This window comes from Octopus sinensis, linkage group LG3 (assembly GCF_006345805.1).
Source record: "Octopus sinensis linkage group LG3, ASM634580v1, whole genome shotgun sequence".
NCBI lineage: Eukaryota > Metazoa > Mollusca > Cephalopoda > Octopoda > Octopodidae > Octopus > Octopus sinensis.
This window is the reverse complement of record NC_042999.1, coordinates 126,651,920-126,666,681: the sequence shown is the minus strand read 5'-3', so window position 1 is coordinate 126,666,681 and position 14,762 is coordinate 126,651,920. Positions and strand designations below refer to the sequence as shown.

Below are 14,762 nucleotides of genomic sequence, written 5' to 3'. Positions count from 1 at the left end.
ATACACATACATACATATATATATATATATATATATATATATCTGTAGAAGAATATGTAAATGGATGAATGAATTATCCTTTGTTTATCATTAACATGGAAAATTCAATAAACAGTTACCAGGGTAGCAAAATTCACGCAGGTAACACAAATGAAGCGACCTATTCAAAGGTAGAAACTCCGGATTAATGTGCAGTAATTTGTGTAGTATAAGTAAATAAATGGAGTTGTTCTGCATTCAACTCTATTTATCTACTTTTATATATATATATAAGTACATATACACATAACGTGTATATATATGAATGTATGTATTGTTATATATATATATAGTTTTCAGTCGCTAGGAGGATAAATAAACCTCTTGTGGTGATGGTTTCATCCAAGTTACACTGGTTTAATATATTATATTGTTGAGAAATATCTCGTCAATATAAAAATAGGTATATTATAAATATCAAACATTATTAAGTAAAAAAAAATGGAGAGATTTAACAGGTATAAATTAATTTATCAACAGTTTTAATAACTTAATTTATATCCATTAAATCTTTTCATTTTCTTAAATTATATGTGTGTGTGTGTGTGTATGTCTATATATACTTGTATATATACATATCATCATCATCATCATTCATTTAGCGTCCGTTTTCCATGCTAGCATGGGTTGGACGGTTCAACTGGGGTCTAGGGAGCCCGAAGGCTCCAGGCCAGTCAGATCTGGCAGTGTTTCTACAGCTGGATGCCCTTCCTAACGCCAACCACTCTGAGAGTGTAGTTGGTGATTTTATGTGCCACCGACACAGGTGCCAGATGAGGCTGGCGAACAGCCACGCTCGGATGGTGTTTTTTATGTGCCACCGACACAGGTGCCAGACGAGGCTGGCAGACGGCCACGCTCGGATGGTGTTTTTATGTGCCACTGACACAGGTGCCAGATGAGGCTGGCGAACGGCCATGATCGGATGGTGTTTGTTACGTGCCCGCAGCACGGAGGCCAGTCGATGTGGTACTGGCTACGGCCACGTTCGGATGGTTTTCTTGTGTGCCACCGGCACTGGTACCACAAAGATACAAATTCCATTGATGTTCATCTATTTTGATTTGATTTGATTTTCACTTGCTTCAACAGGTCTTCACAAGTGTCACAAGAAGGAAGGTATGCACAGGTGGACTGACTACGTCCCAGGTAGGGGCCACGGGTTATGGCCTGACTAGTCTTGCCGAGTCTTCGGATGGTGTTTTTATGTGCCACCGACACAGGTGCCAGATGAGGCTGGCGAACGGCCATGATCGGATGGTGTTTGTTATGTGCCCACAGCACGGAGGCCAGTCGATGCGGTACTGGCTACGGCCACGTTCGGATGGTTTTCTTGTGTGCCACCGTACTGGTATCACAAAGATACAAATTCCATTGATGTTCATCTATTTTGATTTGTTTTCTTTTGATTTTCACTTACCTCAAAAGGTCTTCACAAGTGTCACAAGAAGGAAGGTATGCACAGGTGGACTGACTACGTCCCAGGTAGGGGCCACGGGTTATGGCCTGACTAGTCTTGCCGGGTCTTCGGATGGTGTTTTTATGTGCCACCGACACAGGTGCCAGATGAGGCTGGCAAACGGCCACGATCGGATGGTGTTTGTTACTTGCCCACAGCACGGAGGCCAGTCGATGCAGTACTGGCTACCACCACGTTTGGATGGTTTTCTTGTGTGCCACCGGCACTGGTACCACAAAGATACAAATTCCATTGATGTTCATATATTATATATATATATATTTATATATATATATATATATATATATACATATATATATGTGTATGTATATATATAATATATATATATATATATCATCAGCATCACGATATATATATATATACATATATATATGTGTATGTATATATATATCATCATCATCATCATCACGATATATATATATATCAACATCATCATCATTATCATATATATATATATATATATATATATATATATTCGAGGCTTTCTTCCAAGGAATCTAATGCGCTTGGCTTAGATTTTCCTTTGGGGCTGGCCAGGTCGGAGCAATCTCAAGATTAATCAGCCGAAATTGCGAAGATGATCCGGTTCTTGACTGAAGATTGAAGGCTTTGAATGTCCCGTCCGTGTTTTTTGTGTCGTCTTCTAATGTTTCATGTTCTTGTCCCAGTTTGTATCTTTTTACTTTTACATATATATCATCATCATCATCGTTTAACATCCGCTTTCCATGCTAGCATGGGTTGGACGGTTCAACTGGGGTCTGGCAAGCCCGAAGGCTGCACCAGGCCAGTCAGATCTGGCAGTGTTTCTACAGCTGGATGCCCTTCCTAACGCCATATATATATATATATATATATATATATATATATATATCTGTAAATATAAAATGTGATAATTATTCGGTAGCTATGATAAAACTCCAAGATCTCTTCAGTTATCGGACCATCAAAAATAATGCCATGAAAATGACAGTTAAAACAAAGGGAAATTACTGTGTGATTGGCCGTTATTAAGACAAAAGAGCTATTAGAATGACTGCTAAGTAAGGGGAGGCAGTAAAGGTAAGGGATTAAAAATGTTCATAGTAATCGCGTAAATATGAACCTTTTTTGTGTGCATGTGTGTGTGCGAGTGTGTATGCGGGTATGTATATATTTTTTGGCGAATGTGTGGTTGAGTGTGTGTATGTTTCAAGTGAGGGTGGGTGAGTAAATACATATAGGTGCATGTATGTGGGTGTGCGGACACGCATGTGTATGTATAGACATGCATGCTTACGTGATTACTATGAACATTCTTACTCCCTTACCTTTACTCCTTCCCTTTACTTAGCAGTCATTCCAATAGCTCTTTTGTCTTAATAACGGTCAATTATACAGTAATTTCCCTTTGTTTAATGGTCATTTTCATAGCATTTTTCGATGGCCCAATAACTGAAGAGATGCCGGCGTGGGTTTCCACCCCGACATCCGAAACTTGGAGTTTTACCATGGCTGCAGAATAATTGTCACATTATATTTACAGATAAATTCCTCTATTTACATAATATCGAGGTCTCTTTCATTCTTTTGTTGTTTTGCCATTTCTATCAATATATATATGTATATATATATATATATATATATATATATATATATATATATATATATATATATATATATATATATATATATATTTGTGTGTATATATATATATGTGTGTGTGTGTACATATATATATATATATTTCCTTTTGAGCATTGGGCCTCATGAAGGCAAAGTGGCTGAGTTTCTTTTGAGTGTTGGGCCTCACAGAGGCAATGACTGAGACCTTTGGCATTATGTCATGCTTGAGAAAAAGACCCATCAAGCTGAGCAAAATCACAGTCGTGGCAGATACCAGTGCCATGCAAATTGGCACCTATGCTGGTGGCACGTAAACGCACCCCAGTGGCATGTAAAAGCACCCATTACACTCTCAGAGTTGTTGGTATTAGGAGGGCATCCTGCAGTAGAAATCATACCAAATCAGACTGGAGTCTGGTGCAGCCTTCCAGCATGTCACCCCTATCAAACCATCCATCCCATGCCAGCATAGACAACAGACATTAAATAATGATGATGATATATATATATATATTTATATTTATATTTAGGTGCAAGCATGGCTGTGTGGTAAGAAGTTTGCTTCCTAACAACATGGTTCAGGTTTCAGTCTCACTGTATGGCACCATGGGCAAGTGTCTCCTGCTATAGCCTTGGGTCAACCAAAGCCTTGTGAGGGGATTTAGTAGACAGAAATGGAAAGAAGTCTTTCATATATATGTATATGTTTATGAGTGTTTGCACGCCCCTCCTCCCACCATCGCTTGACAACCGATGTTGGTGTTTTTATGTCCCTGTAACTTAGTGGTTCAGCAAAAGAGATCAACAGAATAAGTACTAGGCTTACAAAGAATAAGTCCTGGTGTTGATTTCTTCATTCAAAAAACCCTGTAATGTGGTGCTCCAGCATGACCACAGTCAAATGACTGAAACAAGTAAAAGAATATATATATATATATATATATATATATATATATTACATTATAATACATATATATCATAATACATATTTTTTCTAATTTAATTCTTTGTCTTTTTTTAGTTGTTATGTACTGCCGCCTTTATATTTTAATATGTCACATGATCCAGCAAATTCCATCACTTACTATGGCTATTGGATAGATAATCTTCCCAACAGTAAAAGTGTGTGTACTGAGGAAGATACTGTATTTGAACATGGTATTAACAAATAAGATTGCTAAGTCACTATCAGAACAAGAGAAGTTTCAAGTGTGGAAACAAAGATTAGAATCGAAGGGCTTTAAAGTCAACCTAGCTAAAACCAAAGTCCTAATAAGTAGGAAGGCAGGCAAACCACAAATCCCTTCAGGTAGATGGCCCTGCTCGATCTGTAGAAAAGGCATAGGTAGAAACTCTATAAGATGTACCCAGTGTAAGCTATGGACACATAAGAGGTGCAGCAATATCAAAGGAAAGCTAACTGGGAAGATAGTTTTTGTATGTGGCAGATGCTCAGGAGCAATGAACACTGAAAATGTGCAGAGAACAACTTCCGCCACATTCCAGGGAGAAAAACTACAAGTAGTTGATAGCTTCCATTACCTAGGTGACCAAGTCAGTAGCGAGGGAGGGTGTAGCTGCTGCTAGAATAAGAATAGCCTGGACAAAGTTCAGAGAGCTCTTACCTCTGCTGGTGACAAAGGGCCTCTCGCTCAGAGTAAAAGGTAGACTGTATGACGCGTGTACGAACAGCCATGCTACATGGCAGTAAAACATGGGCCGTGACTGCTGAGGACATGTGTAAGCTCGCAAGGAATGAAGCCAGTATGCTCCGATGGATGTGTAATGTCAGTGTGCATACTCGACAGCATATTAGTACCTTGAGAGAAAAGCTGGACCTAAGAAGCAGCAGATGTGGTGTGCAAGAGAGATGACTGCGCTGGTATGGTCATGTGGTGAGAATGGATGTTGATAGCTGTGTGAAAAAATGCCACACCCTAGCGGTTGAAGGAATCTGTGGAAGAGGTAGACTCAGGAAAACCTGGGATGAGGTGGTGAAGCATGAGTTTTGAACATTGGGCCTCACCAAGGAAATGACTAGTGACCGGGACCTTTGGAAATATGCTGTGCTTGTGAAGACTCTGCAAGCCCAAGTGAGACCATAACCTTGTGGCTTATGCCAGGGGTGTAACCAGCCCACTTATATGTGCCTTTCCTTCATTGGACACTAAACTCTACTTGTACAAAGACCTGTTGAGGCAAGTGAAATCAAAATCAAATTCGATGACTGGCGTCCATGCTAGTTGACTGCTAAGAGTACCATACGAGCATGATCATTGCCAGAGCAACAAACCGGTCTCCATGCCGGTGGCATGTAAAAATCACCATTTGAGCATGATCATTACCTGGGTCGTCTTACTGGCACGTGAAAAAACATTCAAGTGAGGTCATTGCCAGTGCCACTGGACTGGCTCCTGTGCATGTGGCACATAAAAAGCACCATATAAGCGTGGCTGTTGCCAGTACCGCCTGACTTACCCTCGTGCCGGTGGCACGTAAAAGCACCCACTACACTCTCGGAGTGGTTGGTGTTAGGAAGGGCATCCAGCCTGGTGCAGCCATCTGGTTCACCAGCCCTCAGTCAAATCGTCCAACCCATGCTAGCATGGAAAGCAGATGTTAAACGATAATGATGATGAGGATGAAGAGTAATCATCTTTAGAAAACAATATGCCATGTTTATAAGCAATGCAAAAATTGAGAAACATAGAATTACCATTGAAGTGTATTGATAATACATTAAGTTTCATCATTTTTAATCAGTAAATTTTTTATGAATCAATAAACTTATAAGTTATTTGACTGTAAAGAGAAAATGTCTTAGTGAATAATGTATTGGATTACTATGCTTTCAAAGTTCAAATCTGATATTTAGGTTTTATTCAACATCTGGGCAAAACATTAAATTCTACAGGTTTCATTTTACATATTTCATTATCTGAAATATATGCACTATATGCTCTTACAGAATATTATCTACAAATATATTGGAATCATATTTATAAGTGTGTTTTTACCTCTCATCCATTTAACTGAATCAGGAGCCAAACACTGTAGTCAATGGAATTTTCCGTGACTGTCCAATCACAAGATATAAAATCCTTAAATAGAATGTAAAATAAAATAGCCATAAATATTTCCTATGTTAAAATCTAATAAACATGCTTGCTGACTATTCCTGTCTTTTGTTAGTTATTTTACTATTTTCAATTCTTTAATGTCAACTTCAGCAGTATCTTTCTAATTTTTGTTTAACTATCTAAATATCAATTCAGAATTTCTTTTCATTCAGTTCTCACAATTTATTTGCATTACGTATTCACCCTTAAACCAATAAAAAAAATCCTCTACATAGCAGTTAAACCTGTTAGAAATAGTAACCGAACCACCCTTTAATCACATGTCTAGTGTTTTAAAAAAAGAGATGCATTCAATAACATAGATATCCTATGTTTAAAAAGAAATAAAAGATGGGTGGGCACAACTAAAACAGCTTTGTTCATAGATAAGTTTGATATCAATTGGCTTGATGTTAAAAAGGTATTTAAATTATTTTTCTTGTAAGAAATTATCTCTGAATTCCAGTTTCGACAGGCATTCTATTTTTTCTAAACCAGATTGTATGTTTAGCAATCCCAGTTTTCTTTTTATTTTACTCCTTTCCAAACTCTTTCAGAATATTATCTCAAATAACAGTCTTTACCTTCCCAGTTCCAAAAAAAATATTGCTTTAAGAATATCTTTTTCCTAGTGTATCACTTTCTCAAATCCTATTTCCAGTTAGTTGAAGATTTTGAAATTTCTTATTTAGTCAGATACATAATTTGCACTCTCTCATTAATGTATGGGGCACCACCATGCATATTCTTATAAACAGTAATACTCTACATGATTTCCTTCTTCCTTGTCATTGTCGTCATCATCATCATAATCATTATCATGATCACCATCATTTTTAAGGCCAATTTTTCATAAGTTATACTGACCAGTTTCAGTGTAGCACCTCTACATTTGTTGCAATCTTTTGCCAACTCTTTTGTGAGGCTCAGGATTCTAAAGTCATTGAGAGCCACTTTTATACACATCTTCTGCTTCTGTGACCTCCTTCTACACACACAGCTTTCACCTACCTATAAATTTTCATGCACATCACATGGCCATACATTGCAGTCTTCTCTTTTATACATTATAGTAGATATCCTTGATGTCCAGTCTATTATACAGTCTATTCTTCATTTGAAAAGAGATAGCTACATTGTTTTTTTTTCATTCTCTTTCTACGTCATCCTTATTCTGGCCACTACAGTTTGGAAACACTTGCCTTCACTGCTGATTAGGTGACACAGGTAAGAGAAACTACCAGCTATTCACAAGCATCCTGAGTAATTGAGAGCATTTATTTCTTGGATGCTTTTACAACTAATTACACTTGTGAACCTACAAGAGATCCCACTGGACAATTTTGTATTCATAATTTGCTTTGGAAACAATATGGAGATTCTAAGTTAGAAATATCTTTCTTACTTGCATGATTATCTTCTATCAGAATTCTCAATAACTAATCATTCTAGCATTCAATTCATTCAGATCTATTTTTTCAGCCAAACATTTCAAATAACTAAAATTCATCTATAAAAGGTCTTAAAATTTTTTCGCATCTTTTGAATCAATCCTCGAATGAGAACCATATTATGTCCCTATAAAGGATGATAATCATTAGAGACCAAACTCCCAAGTAAAATTTTCCTGTATCAGAGTTTAAGAAAGTGTTATAAGTGAAGGAAACACTGGGTTCATTATGACCTGTGCTATTACCTTCTGTAGCCTTGTGTAATCCACTCTTCTGTATATCTACAGTTGTAAGGTTGAGAAGGCAACATATAAAGTTTACAATTCACTAATTTAAGACAGTAACTAACCATACTACATTAGCCGACATGCAGGAATTCAGCAGCTAAACCTAAAAGTCTTATATATTTCTCTGGCTCCTTTTATCTTAATCTCTTTATTCATTGTTCCCTGATGTTGTTTTCATTTGTTTGCCTCTGTTTCTCTGGATATTCTCTGATGGTTGCTCTCAACCTAATTCTTCATTCGGTTGATTAGGTTTATGATATTTGAGTAAAACATGACTTTGACTTTACAAAAACCCCAGAACTCTAGAATAGATGAATCATTGTATTGGTGAAAACACTGAAAATTTAATATTTAATATCTCTCCAACTTCTTGTTTTGTCTCAGAATTCAAAAATCCATTAATAAACCAGATAATGAATTTTATGTATTATCTAAGCCATTTTTGAATATTATCCTGAAAGTACATTCTCAAAATAGAGATAATGTTGCTAATGGACAAATAAGGAACAGAGTGGACAACAAATAGTAACCAGAATTAATCTTTTAGAAAAGGAGTTTTCTAATCTCTAAGGACATAATTTAAGAAACTGAAAAATTTTAACACCCATTTTCCTATTAAATTTACATGCAGTGGTTATTCCTGAATGGCTTCCACTGCACACGTCATTGTTTTACTTTATAATACACTTATGTGCTCATTCACAAAAATTTTATATACTTTTCTATTCGTTCTAATATCTGCAGTAACAGTGAGACTATCCTTCGCTGATGAGGTTCAATAAGATCGAAATTTACCTAAGTTGTCGCTGTACAGCTAAAGGCCAGTGCCTGTCATTTCTCGCTACATTCTATATTTAATTAATTTTAATTTATTAACATCTTAGGATTGTTTCCTTGGAATTTTGAACAAAGTCATTTAGAAAATTGTTCTCATCGTTAAGGGTGTAATTTTATTTAATCAAACGTTTTTAGTGTATTACGTCAAGCACGCTAGCGTCTAGTTTTCGTAAAGTTACTTCCCTTGATGACTAACTCTTATTTCACTATGTCGTAGTCGGTTGTGTTTCGTACCTTCATAGTAGCCGTATATACATATACATATATATATTATTATATATTTTTTATATGAAATCACCATAGAGTTTGGTTTATTCATGTTTAACAAACCTAAGGAAAAGAAACTCATAACATTGTAAGTGAATCTTAGTAAGTTTACTTGGAATGTATTTTACCTGTTGGTTGTGTTGTTCAGTGACTTTGTTGATTTGTTTCCTCCTCACCCTCTTGTTCGTTTGTAAGTCATAGTGATAAATATATTGATTGGGGGGAAAAAAAACTCTTTAATTTTGTCCAGAGTTTCAGAGTAACAAAAAAACAAAAAACAAAAAAAACTTGAAAATCGTATGAAATCCTTTGTCAACTATTTACATGTCGTTATGTATTAAGTAACAAAACTCTCCAAATGTGTTTGTTTCTGTGCATGTATGTTACTTGTTACCATTGAGCCATCTAGAACATTTCCGTGTTGATAAAAAAAAAACCAAAAAAAAAACCCTGATATTTTATTAATATTATCATTTTCCTTCTAATCAAATTATTTTATGTTGGAGCTGTCTTTCAAGAAATCCGTGCTGTTATTTATCGCAATACACAGTGACAGCAGCAAGAATTTGTTTCAATCTTCTGTCGATGTAATTGCATATTGAAACAACACAAACAGAATCAGAATAAACATAACTTTATTGTGTAATAAGCGAGACGTATTTACTATAGAGATTTGAGTGAATGTATTTTATAAGTTGGCGTAATTCAACGGACGGGCAAATTACAATTATCGTTTTGTTGTTTGTTATTACAGTAGTTTTGTAATTTATCTGTCCTATGCATACACACACACACAATATATATATATATATATATATATATATATAATATATATATATATATATATTATATATATATATACACACATATATATGTGTGTGTGTGGAGAGAGAGAGAGATCAGTAGATATATGTGTGCGCATGTATGTTGCACACATGAATCTATGCATGTGTGTGGGTGTAACATGGTGGTTGGTAAAGTTATGTCAGACCCAATTCCTACAATGATGTAAATTCTCACTGTCATACAAGAAAACTTCGTCGGACCTACTAAAAATAGTAGCTAAATCTCCCTCAGATCGCAGTCTACCAGCTTTAATATAAAGAACGAACACATTGGATGATGTGATCCTAATCATGCCCCCAAAATAAAAAGACGGCTGTAAGCCCTTTGATCATGTGTCTGCAGAATCAGGGTTAACCAGGGGGTTAAACAACAGCTCTTGGAAGATGACAAATTTTCTGTTAGACTTAAATTTTTGTATATATTACTTGCCAAAACTCAAACAACACCCACGAAAGTGCGAACACCGCCCATTCTCATTCTCTGCTATCATGTGGATTCTACGCCGTGTTCTTGCAAAGGCGGTGGAACTGATGCGGTGTGTGTGTGAGAGAGAGAGTCTATGTGTTTTGTTCAAATTTAGTCAGTTTTAGAGAGAGGTGGAAGTTAGTAAACTAGGATTTTTTTAAATGCTGTTATTGGTTCAATCGATTATATCACGTCCATTTTCAAACTTGCATTTCCTTTATTGTTATTGAGTCTAGCGGTGAAGTGCCCATAGCTTTTATACACTCTACTTAGCGTTTTTCTTCTTTCTTCAGGTTTGGGATATCTGGGGGAGCATGAGTAAACGGGAAGATCTAGAGCAGAAGGGAAATTTCATGCCCGCATTTAAACTTGAAATTGCCAGATCAAAACTAATTTAATATGTTTATATATCTTTAAGTCTGTAAATTAAGATTCATTGTTTTGTTGTTTATTTTTTCAGTGCAGATCTATCCTTACAGGTTCTTATGCACTTGCAATTCACTTTTGGTACAATAAAGCCCACTCCTGTTCTAGCTGGATGGTGTACTGTAGAGTATTGATAAGTGTTTAGAATGAGGGAAAAGTGTGATCGAGCAAGAAAAAGAAAAGAAAATCAACAAACGGATTTAGGTGGATGTAATATATATATATATATATACACACACACATATATATATGCATATATATATATATATATATATATATAGAGAGAGAGAGAGAGAGAGGAGTGGCTGTGTGGTAAGTAGCTTGCTTACCAACCACATGGTTCCAGGTTCAGTCCCACTGCGTGGCACTTTGGGCAAGTGTCATCTATTATAGCCTTGGCCTAACCAAAGCCTTGTGAAAACTGAAGAAAGCCCAACATATATATGTGTGTGTGTGTATGTATATACACACACACACACTCGCACACTCAGCAGTATCAAATGAAATATATGTGTACAATAATATCTAACAGGTTTGTGTACACTTGGACATGGGAAGACTTTCCACTGCAGAAATTGTCTTGGGAGAAAATTTTCCTCTTAAACAATGTGTGTGAAAACACATCATTGGGTTATAAATGATGTCATCAAATCATAGTATGGATGCATATCAGCATCTTTACACTTCAGCAGCTGCAAATATTGGATCAGTCATTCACAGATCTGTAGGAACAGTCATTCTTATATATATATATATATAAAATCACCCACTACACTCTCGGAGTGGTTGGCGTTAGGAAGGGCATCCAGCTGTAGAAACACTGCCAGATCTGACTGGCCTGGTGCAGCCTTCGGGCTCCCCAGACCCCAGTTGAACCGTCCAACCCATGCTAGCATGGAAAACGGACGCTAAATGATGATGATGATATATATATATAAAAACAGCTAATAGAACAATTGCTAATGTCTAGTAAGCAAATGTCCCACTTTATTGGATGCATTCATAAATGTGTGTGTGTGTGGTGAATGTAATGTCCCAGATAGAGACTCATAAAGTATATTTATGATTTAGTGTCAACATTTGAGCCAAGTAGTCTTGTGAAATGTATGTGATCAGCACACAAGTCATAACAAGTATGATTAGCATATATTTTGGGGTTTTGCATTTTTTATTTTTTGTAGGCACAGCTGTGTAAAAAAAGTTTGCTTCTAAACTATGTGGTTTTTGGTTCAGTCCCACTGCATGGTACTTTGGGCAAGTGGATCTGATAGACAGAAACTGAAAGAAGCGTGTCACACACATATATAATGTGTGTGTGCATGGTGCAGTGTGTTTGCATCTCTTTGTTTTTATGTGTTAGTTTTAAGTGAATATCAGTCATACAAGCTGTGTCGTTCATTTCCAGTCTTTAGTGAAAACATATCTGCACAAGGTGAAATATTACCTAACTAGGGAACAGGTGAGAGTTACTGAGAGGAAGGGCATCAGGCTGCAGAAAATATGTCTCAATGAATTCTGTCTGACCCATGCAAGCATGGAAAGGTGGATATTAAAATGATGATCATCATCAATGGTTATTGTTCAGATCTCAATCACAAGTATTTCAGCTATAACTATCATGTCTTTTATTCTGACAGTATATATATATATATATATATATATATATATATATATATATATAGGCGCAGGAGTGGCTGTGTGGTAAGTAGCTTGCTTACCAACCACATGGTTCTGGGTTCAGTCCCACTGCGTGGCACCTTGGGTAAGTGTCTTCTACTATAGCCTCGGGCCGACCAAAGCCTTGTGAGTGGATTTGGTAGACGGAAACTGAAAGAAGCCCGTTGTATATATGTGTATATATATATATATGTGTGTGTGCATGTATGTCTGTGTTTGTCCCCCTAGCATTGCTTGACAACCGATGCTGGTGTGTTTATGTCCCCGTCACTTATTGGTTCGGCAAAAGAGACCGATAGAATAAGTACTGGGCTTACAAAGAATAAGTCCCCGGGGTCAAGTTGCTCGACTAAAGGCGGTACTCCAGCATGGCCGCAGTCAACTGACTGAAACAAGTAAAAGAGTAGAGTATATATATATAAATAAATGTATTGTTTAATGTGTTCTTCCTTAAGATGGTAGAGTGTAATTGGAGGGAGATTTTGCTGATATTTATAGTAGGCTAAGCAACTGTGTTGAGGCTCTCATATGATTGATAACTTACAATGCTAAACTATGTACCACATCATCAGGAGTTCAAACCTTGCTATGTTCTCCATTTTTGGGAAGGCATTGGTATTTAAATTTCTCTTCATACTTTAAGTGTGCAAGCATGTCTATGTATATAAATATATATAGATATAGTAACACCCATATTCACACACACACAGGCACACACATACATATACACTTTCAAAACATCTACTGCTACTGCTAATCAGGTCACCTAGGTAATAAAAAAGTATCATCTACTTCTAATAAGCCTTCTGAGCATTTAAAGGAATTTACTTCATGTATTCTTATTGTAAACTATCCCCGTGCATCTATTATATATGAATTCTACCTTCTTTGCTAATGATTGACTACACATAAAATTTACACTTGGTATGCTATATAGAATTTCTACCTACTCTTTTTCTATATAATGAGCATGGCTTTCTCCCTTATGGTTGTAAGATCTTATCTTTTGTACTTATATAAATTAAATATGTCAAAGTGACAAAACAAATAAATATAAAGAAAGTTTGATTAATTTATTTAAAACTCACATTTCACTACCAAGCAGCAACACACTTAGTACATGTACATCACAGAAGAGGTAAAAGCTTCCTGAACTTTTTCTGCACTATTCTTTGTTTGGTAACTATGCTTTCTGAACACAATGCACATGCAGCTGTGGCTGAGTGATATGAAGTTTGCTTCCCAACCACATGGTTTCAGGTTCAGTCTCACTCCATGGCAATTTGAGCAAGTGTCTTCTACTATAGCCCTGGGCTGACTAAAGCTTTTTGAGTGGATTTGGTGGATGGAAACTGAAAGAAGCCCATCATATGTATGTGCATGTGTTGGTGGGGTGGGGGTTGTGTGTTACTATCTCTTGCTTTGACTTCATGCAATAATTGTAACTGAATGTCACCATCATGCAAGCAGTGTCCTTCATTTCCAATCTACCATGGAAATATGTCTGATCATGGAAAGTTATTACCTTATTTGAAAACAGGTGAGGATTGGTTACAGGAAGGGCAAATTGATGTAGGAAATATGCCTCAATAAATTCTATTTGACCAATCTGAGCATGGAAAAGTGGACATTAAGACAATGATGATGATAAGTGGTCAGTTATTTTTAGCGTTTTGACAGAAAAAGTCATTCTCAAATTGTTTTTTAATGTAAGCATGCCCAAACAAGTCGAATGCTTACACAGAGTGGGTTTTACAGTCACATCATCCAAACAGACTGGGTGAAACTGGGCTTAGCTGCTAGTGTGTGTATGTGTATATATATATATATATATATAATTTTAAAATGTTATTGATAGTGATTTTGTAGCTCACTACATGTTGGCAAAGCCCTAAGGAGATTAACCACTGTGAAGGAAGCTTTAGTAATTGTGTGAAGCATAAACCACATCCATAATTTTTTTTTATTTGGTAAAAAATTCCTACTTGGGTGTGGTAATAAATTTCTTATATTCCTGTTTAATTCACCCAAAGAACTTCCAAAGGTTACATATTCAAGAATACTGAAGTGAGCTATGCAGCTGACGGCATTTGATTTTTATATCTCCCATCATCATTATTTATTTCTTTGCAGCTACTACTAATTTGTTCTCATTCTTTTTTCTAAATGTGAGAAGCCAAGTAGGTCCTCTACAAGAATCTGCTCTGCCTCAACCACTTCTTTCATACCTTAACCCTTATCTCCTAACAAAATGACTAGCTTC

General features: G+C 36.3%; 1 protein-coding gene across 3 annotated transcripts in view; it reads left to right on the top strand.

Moving 5' to 3' along the window:
• Positions 1-14,762, top strand: part of LOC115209187 (serine-rich adhesin for platelets) — an 84,066-nt gene continuing 69,304 nt past the window's right edge. The window contains exons 1-2 of one of the 3 annotated variants that reach the window (XM_036501287.1): positions 1-20; positions 9,080-9,173. The gene's annotated coding sequence lies outside the window, so the exon portion shown is untranslated. Of the gene's footprint in view, positions 21-9,015; positions 9,188-14,762 lie in introns of those variants that run through there. The other 2 variants (XM_029777431.2, XM_036501289.1) reach the window with 2 other exon arrangements.